The following is a 13,970-nucleotide window of genomic DNA, read 5'->3' as shown; positions in this document are numbered from 1 at the left end:
GCGTTGACGTCAAAAATAACAATCGACCATTTTGAAAACTTCAATTTGTTATGAAAGAACAATTAGAATGAAATACAATGTTGGATATCTGATGACTTCAGACACCAACAAAAAAATGCCTTCAGTATCAATAAAAATGGCTGAAATGCATGTTCTAATCCAATATTTATTTGTGTGTGTGTGTGTGTGTGTGTGTGTGTGTGTGTGTGCAGTCAGCACCAACCCTATTCAGGGTTTAACCGGGTTCCTCCGAAGGAGGAAGTTTCATGGGAGTATGAAATTCACAAGCGGTCCCCAGTCACATGTATATCCTCGTTAGGTTTTTGCAACTTTTTGCAGGGAGGTGTCGATGTCCTCCTACATACAGCACCTGGACTTCCCAAATTGGTCACCCATTTTAGTAATGACCAGGCTCAATGTTGCTTAACTTCGGTGATTTGACGGGAACCGGTGTGTCAACATGATTATGCCGTATATTTATGTGAACCATTTTTGATGGAAATCACTCCAGACAAGATATGAAGCCATTTCAGCATGCCCTATCCTGCCTTGATGAGTTCAAAACCGGCTCTGAAATTTAGTAGGTGATGCCCTTTTCTTTTCCTTGCAAAGAAGAGACATTGTGAGCCTGTCTCTGCTCTATCGTTATTATTTTCATAGCAAATACTCGTCTGAGCTCCAATCAATTCCGTATTACGTTTAAGTTATTTTAACGCAATTTTCTTACAAATAAATCTACTTTAACTCGTTGACAACCATAAGAGCATTTTTCAACAGCGATTTACCCACCACAATCCTTTTTTTAAAATTTATTCTCCATTTTTTAATACACCTTTTTTAAAAAACATTCATACATTTTCTTCTACATTACCAACATAAATAACCCCGAAAATACGTTTTTTAATTTGCGTTACAGATAAACAATCAACGCAACAATGAAACAAATTGTTTTATTGTGTACATTTTCAGCGTCCCAATTATTTTTTGTTTTTTTCCGCATTTAAATAAAAAGATATATCAAAATTTGAATTTAACTTTAAGTATTATGGTATCTGTTCAGTGCACATTTACCTATAAGTATGGCAAACCATTTATAATTCAATGGCTGTAAGTTTTTTTTTTCAAAAATAAACAATTATAAACAAAACGACTCATAGAAATCTATCTATAATCTTTTTCATTTTAATATACTTTCATAGAAATGTTTCTGTTATGTCACAAAAAACTATTTTCTTTACGTCACAAGAGTCACGCTCATACATTAATTCCACAGCTAACATAACATACTGCCCCAACGGGTCACGGGTAGTCTAGTAATTACTATACTGCTACCTTATATTTATTAACCCTTCTCCTTGAGTGGTCTTTAGGTCTTGCAAAGTGGTTACTCCTTTGTAAACAAAGCTTAAAATATAATTTCAAGGTAAAAAAAAAAAAAGCCAATTATATATGGTGTATAGATACATTCTGAACCAGTAAACAGCAATTCTTTCTCCTTTGTCAGAAACATCGCTCATTGAATGTGAGGAATAATGGACAAAACAGGGGAAGAGAAAGTTACGAGCTGCTGCTGCAAGTAAACTTAATGTCTACTTTCTACTCCATTTAATGTATTTAATAGTGGTAAAATGCAACAAATAGCTGTTACTATGTATCACAGCAAGGTTTGAGAGCTGGAGAATATAAATGATTAGAAAGGAAATGACCTACATTATAATTCACGCCAGATTTCAAAATTCAGAAATCTTAGCTGTCGTTTAATCTTCCCAGAATACGTTTGTTTTATTAGGGAATCACTACTTATGAAGGCCAAAAAGCCACTCAAAGGTTTAGGGTCAATGAGTGTCAGGTGAACGACCAGACAACACCCTGATGATTGATAATGGTGGAAATTGGGAAGAATTTGACATTTTTAATGACCTTTTTATAATGGGCTTGAAAACGTCCATGTTATAGTCAGCCTGGAAGTAGCCCTACAGTATTGCATTTGAATGTCGCATGTGAGATGAAGAAATATGCTGGAGTATGTCAAATTAGGTTGTTTTGTTTTATTTTCAGGTTATTTAATGCCGAATCCAATTATTTTGGTTATTTTTTTATGCGTAAAGTTCTTTATATCTTCAAATGTTGTTTGGTTTGGCTGTTTTGCTTTGTGGCATATCAACCTTTTTCGAGTTATTGCGTAAATTTGGAAAAAGGTTTTATTCTTCAAGTTCTTTTATCTTCAAATATATATGCAAGATGCTTAGTTTAGTTGTTTTGTAAAAAAGAATTGTTTTCACTTTGCAGAACATGATTGAGTTTTGCAAAGGGAAAGAAAGAAAAAAAAACAATAACATCAATGTTTGGTGCATTTTAGGTCAGGTAAAGTACCATAGCTAGGGCTGAGAGCTGAAAACCATGGGCGACTAGAAAGACCGGAAAGAGAGTGAAAGAGTTGACTCACTAACATCTCATTCATATCTTCTGTAAAGTCTTGAGATCGTTCGGTCACGTTAAACATTCCAATGTAGAGTGATGCAATATGCAAAATATGCATTGAAAGTATAACGTAAGTAAGCTGTCCAAAAGATATAAAAAAAAAGATATACAAAGTTTGTAAATGGGCGAACAAAACCGAGCAAACACCTTGGACCATGATCGTATGTTCTTGGATGACAGCCACGTTAGTGCATATTCTTCAGATGAGGAAGAAGACATCTATATATATAAAATCGAAAATGTATGTATGTATGTATGTATGTATGTATGTATGTATGTATGTATATTTGTGTGTCTGCTAAAAACTTTCGACAGACAGAACAAAAATTCACAAACTCGGTATCATATTGAACTCGAAAAATATCGAAAAATTGGCCAAAAACGTTCATTTTTTCACCCCGAAATCGACAATTTTCGACGGGGGGTGGTCAACAAAAACGGTCCTCTCCTGACGACGACCGGTTCTACGCATGCATCAGATGACGTTATGACCTGATTTACTTTAAATAGTTGAAAAACTGACTAAATTTCATGTACGTCAGGTTAGGTCAGTTGGTTAGCACGTTGGTTCATTATCTAAACGTTTTTGGTTCGAATCGTGGTGTGAGATGTATTTTTTTTTTCGATTTTTTAAATTTAAATATTGAACCAGTGTTATTTAAGCCATTTCTCACGTAACGTTCGGTTTTCTGTTTTTTTTTTTTTACTTCGCTTATCCACCCCCGACCACACACCCAAAAACACCCGGAGGCTTATTTAAGCCATTTTTCACGTGTTTGTTTTTCTGTTTTTTTTTTTTTCGATTTTTACATTTAACATCGTTCGTTTGCCTTAAGTTAGTTTTTTTTTGTGTTTTTTTTGATGTTTTTATTACCCCCCCCGCTTAAGTTTTAACGTTGTTTTCTTTTTACTTCGCTTATAACAATGCTTACGTCGTCATCGTAACGCTCGACGACTTCTGTGCGCGCACCTGTCAATTTGGTTCTTACTTAAATAAATTCAAACATCTTTCAGTAACTCATTCTGGCTGGCCGATTTTATTTTCAAACTTCGCCTGAGGGCTTCGGGTTCGATCCTACCAAATTTTATCCCCCCCCCCCGGTTTCTTTTTTATTTAACACCACACACATCTCCAAACACCCGGGCAACGCCGGGTACCCTTGCTAGTGTAATAATAAAAAGATAAATGAAATTGCACACAAACCAGAGATAACTGAATTCACATGAAAAACACCCTTCTCGCTTTATATAACATTTCTTATCAAATCCTATTTTCAAGAATATTTTTTATATAAAACATTATTCATAATTAGTCTTATTTTAATAGCAATACTGCCTCAACTATTAGGACTTTATTGGAAATAGTAATATGACGTTAGTGTGTATTTGTGTGTGTGTGTATTATTTATTCGAAGTTACATTTGGTCGCTACAAACAGCTATCTGTTTCAGTCAATGAGACTCTGTCAAGCGACCCTGAACCATTAGTTCCTAATTTTGAATATCTCAAGCCTGGATTCGTGTGTGTGTGTGTGTGTGTGTGTGTGTGTGTGTGTGTGTGTGTGTGTGTGTGTGTGTGTGTGTGTTATGAAAGGTAGGACAAAAGGAAAAATGGATAGACAACGTTTGTGAATGGACGAACAACACCATAAACCAAGCAAACACCTTGGTCGAAGGTTCTTGGAAGACACTCAGCCGTGTTAATGTGTATTTTTTCAGTTAACAAGGGAAACGATTAACATTAAAAACTATAAAAATAATAATAACAAAGCCTTGCTTGATTACTTTTAAAGTCTTATGTGAGATGTGAGCTGTAGAATTGTGATGGAGATCTGGAAACAGTGGTTAGTAGAAAGAATTATATCAAGCTTAATCTTTATTTTTATTATAGCGTCATCACTTATTAAAGCCTAAAAGTCACTTAAGGATAAAGGTTTAATGAGTGTCAGATGGTCGATGAGGTAACACCATGATGATTAGTAATGGTGGAAATTTGTCAGAATTTGATTATTTAAGAGGATGGCTCAACAAGAACTTGTTTACATTGGACTTGAAAACTGACATGTTACATTCAGATGGGGAGCAGTCTCATGGTATTGTTTTCTACAGACAGGTAGTTCTAGGAACGAAATTTTGTTCATAGAATTTTCGTTTTGTTTTATGTACAAACTAGCATAATGCCCGGCGTTGCCCGGGTGTTTGGAGGTTTGTGTTGAACAAAAGAAAAAAATAGTAGTAGCAAGGCAGGCTCGAACCCATACTGCAAAGGAGGAAAAGAACGGGAAAAACGTGACGTCTTTGCTGTTACGACCACCACCAAACTGTAAGGGACGTAGGTTTAAATTAAGGCTAGACAATCGAAAAGAGAGGATGACTATTGAAAATATCGGCGAAAAAAGCGACCCCTCCCTGTAGAAAAATGCCCAGTTGAGGGTGAAGAAACTAATGTTTTTAGCCAATTTTTCGGTATTTTTCGTCTGAAGGGTCGAGCTCTAAAGCGGTACTGATCTTGTGAAAATCCGTCGCCTCTGTCGAAAGTTTTACGCAGACATGCAAACATATATACATAGATTTATATATTGGTAGCTCAAATTTTCCACTCAAACCAATTAAAAAGCTTGCCCTATCTCTGAATACACTTTATGTAAAATTTCAAATGTTTAGACCAGAAATTGCCTGGGTAATTTGGTAGAGACCGCAGAGGTCAAATTTTTTTAAACTTTGACCCCTATTATGACCCTTTAAACTTTATTGTCTTAAGCTCAAATAAAGTTATTAAGTTAGATCCATGTCCAACGAACCTATATCTAAAATTTCAAGTGTTTAGACCCAAAATTGTCAGAGGAGTTTTGTAGAGTTCTCAAAGGTTTAATCGTTGAACATTGACCCCTTAACAGCTAAATTTCTGGCCGAAAACCGATCATATCGATTTTCCCAAATCTCAATACCCTGTATATCAAATTTCGAGTCTGTAGACTTAAAATTGACAGAGTTATTGCGTAGGGAAATATACACAGACACACAGACAGACACACAGACACACAGACACGTTCACTTTTATAGATAGATAGATAGATAGATAGATAGATAGATAGATAGATAGATAGATAAAGTGTAAAGAAAACTTCTCATTCTTCATGGCTAGACGAGTTTTAGTTGTGAATGTTTTACAGAGGTGGAGGCATGGAAGCTGAGTCGAGCACCTGCCATGTAAAAATAACAATCGAGCAAACAAAGACTTGCAACATCTCTTCTGAGGGAAAGAATTGATATGAAAGCGAAAAAGATATCCCGCATGAAGACGTGCAATAGATATGTGGAAGCAGGAATGATTATATCAAAAATTCTGATTGTGTCCAAACAACAAAATTCGTTGAGACGCTGATGAAATAAAACGAAGGGGCAACAAGATCCGGCAAGACACTGTGGACCTTGGCGATAGAGAAATAGGCATAGGAGTGATGACCATGAAGAAAGCGTTGAATAAGGATCTCCGCTATTCATCATACAACAATAATCAACAAGGCTCAAGAGAATCACCTGCTTAAAACCAAGAGACAAGGTCAAACATCCAATCAAGTCAGAGATCCTCTGGCTCTTCTCACAATCAATTGAACAACAGGTGGTTTCACAAAGTTCAGTGTATCAGTAACACTAAATTCCTTCAAACTGTGATGGATTTTGTGTTCCAGTAAAGATCACATTATGCCACTCCTTAATGTGACTCTTCAGGTAATTATATTGAGTTGCAGTCGACCGATGGCAAGCACTGGCTGGAGAAAATGGCTGCAAGAGGCATCAGGGAAACCTAGAATTAGTAGACCTAATATTTATCCCCCACCAAACAAAAAAAATTGATTGCAACCTCGTGGTTTATGTTGAATTTGCTTGATTTGTTTTATGGCATACTAGCAGGAATACCCGACGTAACCCGAGATTGAATGATAATTAACAAATGTTTCACACTCCCATATTTTACAGTTATCGAAATTAGTGAAATCAGATATTTTTCAATCAAATCAATTGATAGCCTCCTTTAGTTGGGGACACATCCTGGTGTACTGGTAGGAAACTACATGTTTCCTGGAGTGACTTAGTCCACACACTACATTGTAGTTTACATTGCATTGTAGAGAACCTGATCTTAGTTTTATAAAATTATTTTTATGCATAATGGCTTGAATTACAGTTTAAAATGCAAAAGTCAAGTGTTATTAGTCAATTATGCTCTAAACAGAAACATTTATTTCGAAGGCACCCCTCTTATATCAAAGAATCTACTGTTGATTTTATATGCTGGGCCTTTCTGCTTGTATAGTAATAGAACTTCTTTAATGTACGTGTGAAGTTAGCTGTATAAGGTGTTAACTATGGTCAAAATCGCCTGTTCCTTATTTGATCATATTTTTCGATTATTGATTATCGATACTTATCGAAGTCATTCTGATATAAAACCTGTCGTAGAACACTGCCAAATACATAAAGTAAATTTATGTGAAATTTCATAAAAATTGGCCCAGCCGGTTCGGAATGCATAGGGAATGAATCATACACACATACATACAAAGTTTCTGTTATAAAATAGTAGATAAATCCTTTTCAGGTTATTTAACGTTGATACCAGCAATTTTAGAAAAGGTTTTTATGCTTCAAGTTCTTTATATCTTCAAATTCATGGTGTCTGATTTGGTTGTTTTGTAGACGAAAACTGTTCTGCTTTTTGGCTTTGAGATACATAATTGAGTTTGTTTTTTTTCAAAGGGAAAGAAAAAAAGCAATGACAACAACATTTTAAGTCAGAAAACAAATATTCTCAGACAGCCTGATCTAGTAGCATTCGTAGCAACATAGTTGAGAAAGATAACAACTGCACCATTTGAACCCCAATAATGGACTGATTGCCAGGTTCAAACTAATATTCAGGTGTCCCTTTAAGAACACCAAGTATACTGCATGCTTCAGGTTCATGAGGTCATCACGGAGGCTGAGATGAGTTATATTCAGCAAAAGAGCCTTTCAGATTCTAAATTTCAGCCAGCTCAGCCCAGCAGTTTCCGAGAAAAAAGTGCAACAGACAGATAGACTAAGAGAAATATTATATAAATAAATATTAAATGGGAGACGATCTTAATAGAAGTTATTGCACCATTGATATTTTGTGAACAAGCATTTGTTTGTGTGTGTCAAGATAAACTGTAGTTTCATACATATCAGATGCCTCAGCTTCATTCAAAACAATAGAATTCACTTTTTTAACTGGTTTTGACTAACAAATCAACTACTTACTGCATAATCATGTTGACACATCGGTTCACATTAGATCAATATGGCTGACCATTTGGGAATACCAAGCACCATACGTGAAAGGACGGGGACACCTCCCTGCAAAAACCAACGCTATTACCTCCCCTGTCTGAGATATATATGGTTGGTAACAATTTGTAAATAAATTCCCGCTGTCTAAGGAAGCAATCTCAATCAGATTAAGCCAAATGCTGCATCAACAGTAACAAATATTAAAAAAATATTTTAGTCCTACTTGGGTTATCATGCAAACATCATAAAACCCAATGATTTGAATTTGCTTTAAAATTCAAGTGTCAAATTAAAAATAAAAAAACAATATAGATATGGAAGCAAAGTTTGAGTTCATTTTTGACATATTTTATTAAAGTTATTGTATTCAGTATACAAACTGCCACTTGAAATTATTATGCAAAATCATAAAATTACTTTTTACTTCAATAAAAATGTAATAAACTTATCAACAGCTGATCTACACGACATAAAAGAAATGATTGGTTTTTGAAGCATTTGTATATAAATATAATGGCCTTTTATTCTCAATAGCAGTTACAAATCAATTGTTACAAAAATGTGAACAAATAAAAAAGAATATTGTCTGATGCATTTGTTTTCAAATTTGCTTTTAATTACTTTTTTAAAATTGCGTACATGTCTCTATACATTCTTGTTTTTTCGGTCTTTATTCGTCAGCTTTTTCTTTCGTTCTCATGTGTGTTTTAAAAATTATTATACAGAGTGTCCAAAAAGTCACTGAGGGTTCTAAACTTAAATAGACTCTTTATTTTTTATGATATTTTTCTGTAATTTGAACACAATCTGACTAAGACATTGGGAAATTTAAAAAAAGGAATGCTAAACTCAGACAATCTTTATATATGAAAAATAATGTTTTTTAAATGTTGCCCATTTTCAGCTTCGCATATTTGTGCTCTTTCCAAAACATTATTCATGACAGATTGCAGAATCTCTGGATTGCGATTTAACTCCCTTATTTCGTTTCTGATGTTTTTGCTGTTTTCAATTCTTGTAGGGTTTAAGGTGTCCAAAAGTCAAGAATTAAAGGAAAACTTCAAGAACGAAATAAAAAAGTTAAATCGCAATATGCGAAGCTGAAAATTGGCAACATTTAAAAGACATTATTTTACATGCGTAAAGATTATGTAAAGTTAGCATTAAAAACATTTTCCAATGTTTTAGTGAAATTGTGTTAATATTACAGAGCAATACCATCAAAAATAAAGAATCTATTTGAATTCAAAAACCTTCAGCGACTTTTTGAACACCCTATACAATTTTAGAGGAAGGGGATGAAGAAGAGAGGGACTAACACTGTTCTAATGAGAAGAAATAAATAAAATGTCATCGTCAGAGCAGAAGGCTGAAAACAAAAAACGAAATAACAGAAAATTATAGAGAAAAAGGTGAACAGCGAAAGAACAGAAATAGTGGCAAACAAGAGAAAGTGTCAGAGACAAGGAAAGAGTGAAAAAAAAAGAGTGACAAAGAAAAAAATGTCTGACAAAGAAAAAAGTGGCAGACAAAGAAAAGGAAGTGACAGAAGTTCCAATAGTAGAAGATTATCCAATAGAAAGAAAATCCAGAGAAATTGAAGAAATTGAAATTAAAGAAATAAGTGTGAGAGAACATTCCAGTCTCTGTTGTTTCCCTAAGTCAAGTAGAACATTTATCAAACTAAAACGATCAAAATATAATTTTTAACAAAAATAATTAAAGCTACAAAAAATTTATATATTAATATTATAGCGTGTGTGTTATTTTGAGTGTCACACTTTCATCTTTTTTTTTTTACCGAGTGACTGTCGATTAATTCTTATGACCTTCTATTTCTTGTAATAAATAATTTTACCAAGAATTCTTCATAAATTTGGGTTTCGGTTCTGATTATAGCTGATGGCATTCAAGTCGCCACAAAAAACCTTAGTAATAGAGTAGCCCTACACCAATCCAACATTAAAATCGCGGAAAATAGACACCTGCATGTATCACAGCGTATACACACATGCAGTGGAGGCAGATTCGAGATAATGCCCATCTTCCAAACTGACAACTACTTCTACTTACTAACACAAGAAAAAAACTTCATAGCAAAGTTCAACCCCGCCTTGAACATCTCTCACGCAAACAAGCACAATAAAGCACGCGCACACTTTCACGAGCGCGCACATCCATATCCAATATAATACCATTTCCGTAAACTAAACAAATAATTAGAAATTATACGTGTGTATATGTGTGTATGTGTATATATGCGTGTATGTGTGTGATTGTGTATACGTGTGTGTATATATTATCTGTTATCTATCCTCCATCTTGTTTATGTGTGGACGTGCACTTATGTTTGGGTGACTGAATACATGTATGCATATGTGCTTGGATTAGGAAAGAAAGATAACTTCAACCAATATATATATGTAAGGTATGGGTGTATGAATATGTATGTGTGTGTGTGTGATTGTGGGTGCGTGTGTCCATATATATATATGCGTGGATGGATGTATGCGCATCTGCATATGTGTGTGTGTGTGTGTATATATATATATATATATATATATATATATATATATATATATATATATATATATATATATATGTATGTATGTATGCATATATATGGGTGGATAAATGCATTCGTGTGTGTATGTGTGTATATGGATGTATGCATATATGTGAGCCCCTGCATATGTCTCTATATATATGCATGTGTGTGTATATATGTGTGTGTGCCTGCATACATATGCAGATGTATGTGAGCGTGTATGTGCATACATGTATGTATATATGTGTGTGTGCATGTATATGTATGTGTGTGATTGTGTGTGCATGTGTGTGTGTATATATCATCTCCTACCTATTCTCTACCTTACTTGTGTGCGTGTACTTATGTTTGAATGATTAAGTACATGTATGCATGCGTGTTTTGATTGGAAAAGACAAAAAAAATTAACCAATGTGTGTGATATGTTAGTGGGTGGATGTGTGTGAGTACGTGTGTAAGTGAGTATGTATATATATGTATGCTCCTACATATATTCTGTGTATATGCGTGTGTATATGTGTATATACCTGCGTGCGTATGCGTGTGTATATGCATATGTATATGTATGTGTGCGTGAGTGTGTCTGAGTGTGTGCTATACATGGGGAAATAAAGTCATAACAAACCATAAAAACCTTCACCAAATGGACCAAAAGCCCCCTCTTTGAACTTAACTCTGACTGGACACTACTAACACTTACTGTTGGGGACAAAATGTCAAAGACCATATCACTCTGAAAAACACATTTAGTATCAGCAGATGTAAAAATAACATTTCAAACTTTCATTTAAAAAAAACCCTTTTTATGAAAATATCTGAAGAGAGCGAAACAAAGCTTGAAACGCCTTATAAAAATATTTTAAAATAAAAATATGATAAAAGGCTGAAAACCCCACAATTGTTGATGGCTACACTCTTTTAAATATACATTTTTTTCTCTCGTTGGAACTACACAACAATCACTTTAAATATATATATATATATATATATATATATATATATATATATATATGCATAGTTTTCTTCATAGGTTTTGGTTTCGGTTTCGATTCAAACTGATGCACCCAAGTCATATGGATATATTTTTTTTATATTTGAAATCACAACTTTATAATGATGGAAAATAATATATACGAAATCTGTATAAATTAAAATATATTTTGCAACCGGGCTATTGCGGGCTTCCTTGCTCGTTAACATTATTGTAAATAACATTTATCTTTAGCCACAAACTTTTCATGTTTCCTCATCCCCCTTCTTTCTTACTCTTTGAGATTTACTATTCTCTTATGTTCGCAATTTCTCGGCTTTTATACCATCTAAAAGGCTCATTCACCACTCTCAAAAGAAGGAAACCGTAACGGTATCCACTTAAGAATTAAAGTCATCCATCAACCGTCTTGAGCTTGATTGTGTGTAATTTCTTTAAGAAAAACACCCGGGAAAAAGTAAATGCAATAAACAGGGACATATCTTTTGAAGCATTTTCTAACATTTAAAGTTTTATAAAAATATAAGACGATCTTAAATTATGATTTACAAAATGAGAACCGATTTACATATATATATATATATAAAGGAAAGCTCCCTCTGCAACTTTATCTTGTAAATGTTGGCAGGTTGACAAATTAATAACAAGTCTCGTCTATAAAAAATTCCTCTGAGATTAATTGTAAAGATTAAGCAAAATGGAAGGCACTTATGCTGCAATAAATCACATGTGAGGGAGGCGAGGCAGGATATTCAAGCTTCTCTATTTTAATGAAAAACGAGTAAATTGAAGTGCGTATATTTTCACACACATAAAAGTGTTAAGTTACCGCTTTTATTTTGTACTTATAAAATCTATACACATAAAATACATCCAAATACTAATGGAAAAATATAAAGAAACACATATTTTAAAAATCAACTACTATTTTTTATTCAAATTCATAAGTGCAGCTTTCAAATTGAAAGATGCACCAATCACGTACCAATTTTGATTCATCAGTTTTACAGCAATGTGTTCTTCTGTGCATATCTGTGAAGCGTGTGAGCATACAACTGTTTCCCACTTTTTGATACAGTCGTTTGCAGTAGCATTGAACTTTGCAAGATCTTCCAAGCTGCACTGGTTGGACAGTAGAGGGCAGACAAAGCAATGTTGCATCTTATATCCCTCTTATCATTCAGATTGATGGATCGGGTTTTTAACTCCATCCAACCTTTTTTATTACTTCATTTCCCTTCTCAGGAAGTTGAGTGCTCTATACTTGATCCAAGATGATTCTGAGCTAGTAGAGAGGACTTCAGAAACTGTAGTGTTATTATGGGCTGGAACTGACTGAGAAAGTTTAGCAAGATCTTTTAAACTGATTGGGCAATAGAGAGCAGTATAGGGCGGACAAGACGGTGCTGCCTTGTATGGACTTCCTCTTAACATTCGAAAACGGTTGGGTCGATCTGATCACCTCCATTTCCATTCTCAAGTGGTTGAGTGTACTCCAGTGGGCTCAGGTTGTTTATTAGTAAGAAGAGAGGCCTTTACAAAAGGTATTCCCATGTTATTTAGAAAGTATTCGCTGGCGCTTTGATTGATAGCTGCAGTCTGCCTCTTCCTGAGATATTGTGAGGGGATTGACATAGCTGAGGATACTTCTCCTTGGCTTTAGTATTTGGACTATAGGTTCACGTCCATGAAGAGGATGATGTTTTTTACTGGTCGTCTTTGTTTTAGGCACAGAGAAATAGAAAGGCAAATTAGGTAGTAGCTAGACGAATTTTGCTGTGAATATTTACACTGTAGAGGGGTATCGATTGAAGATCTGTCGAGCACCTACCCTGAAAATAACAGAATAGAGAAAAGACGAGCAACGTACAGCATCATTGCTTTTGAAGTATTTTCAGAGAATGTGCTTGTATGAACTTCAAATACACTAAATCCATTCGACAAGAAGCAAAATCACACCTCTTCACTGTAGAGGTGCCTAAATGCCAGAAAATTTTCTACTTCATTACTGTTTTTCCTGAAACCGCTTACATTTGGAATGCCTCTTCCTCCATGCTATTTCTCCAAACTGTACCACCATATAGAAATTTAAATGTAATGTGAACAAACATTTGTTGTCTTTTTTTTTCTACCTGGATTTCATCCCTCAGAAATCTGACCCACGTCATAGTAGCTCATAAATAAATGAAATAAACAACTATCTTGATATTCCCAAGTACAGGATGATCACTAGTAAAACTGGAAATGTGAAGTTGTAAAATTTGATTGTTTAAATTTAATCGCGTTGGATTTATTCACTTCTGGATATTAAACCTCTGCTTACATCTGAACTTTGCATTGGAACATTTACTGAGACACCGTTCGGTTTGATTCAGTTAAAGATCAGTCGTTTCGACTAAGTAATTTACTCTTTCCACAGTTAAAAGTTGTCACTGTGACTGAATTGGAAACCTGGTTCTGTTATCTGCTTTTAAACGCAATCTTTACATTTTTAAAAAATTGATCTGATAGTTTGGAGAGTTTTACTTTTGTTAGTATGGCCACTTGGGTAATGAGGTTGATATTTGGAAGAGAATTGAATTGACCATTCACCTTAGAGAAAGGGACACAATAGTTGGAACATAAAATTGGCAAA

At 34.4% G+C, this 13,970-nt stretch overlaps 1 pseudogene; it reads right to left on the bottom strand.

The window, feature by feature from the left end:
• Window positions 1-358: 358 nt before the first annotated feature.
• Window positions 359-477, bottom strand: LOC145263867 (5S ribosomal RNA; annotated as a pseudogene).
• Window positions 478-13,970: the final 13,493 nt, after the last annotated feature.

The sequence above is a fragment of the Euprymna scolopes genome, chromosome 3 (genome assembly GCF_053919585.1).
Source record: "Euprymna scolopes isolate OS-2025 chromosome 3, ASM5391958v1, whole genome shotgun sequence".
NCBI lineage: Eukaryota > Metazoa > Mollusca > Cephalopoda > Sepiida > Sepiolidae > Euprymna > Euprymna scolopes.
This window is presented reverse-complemented; position numbering and strand designations above follow the sequence as displayed.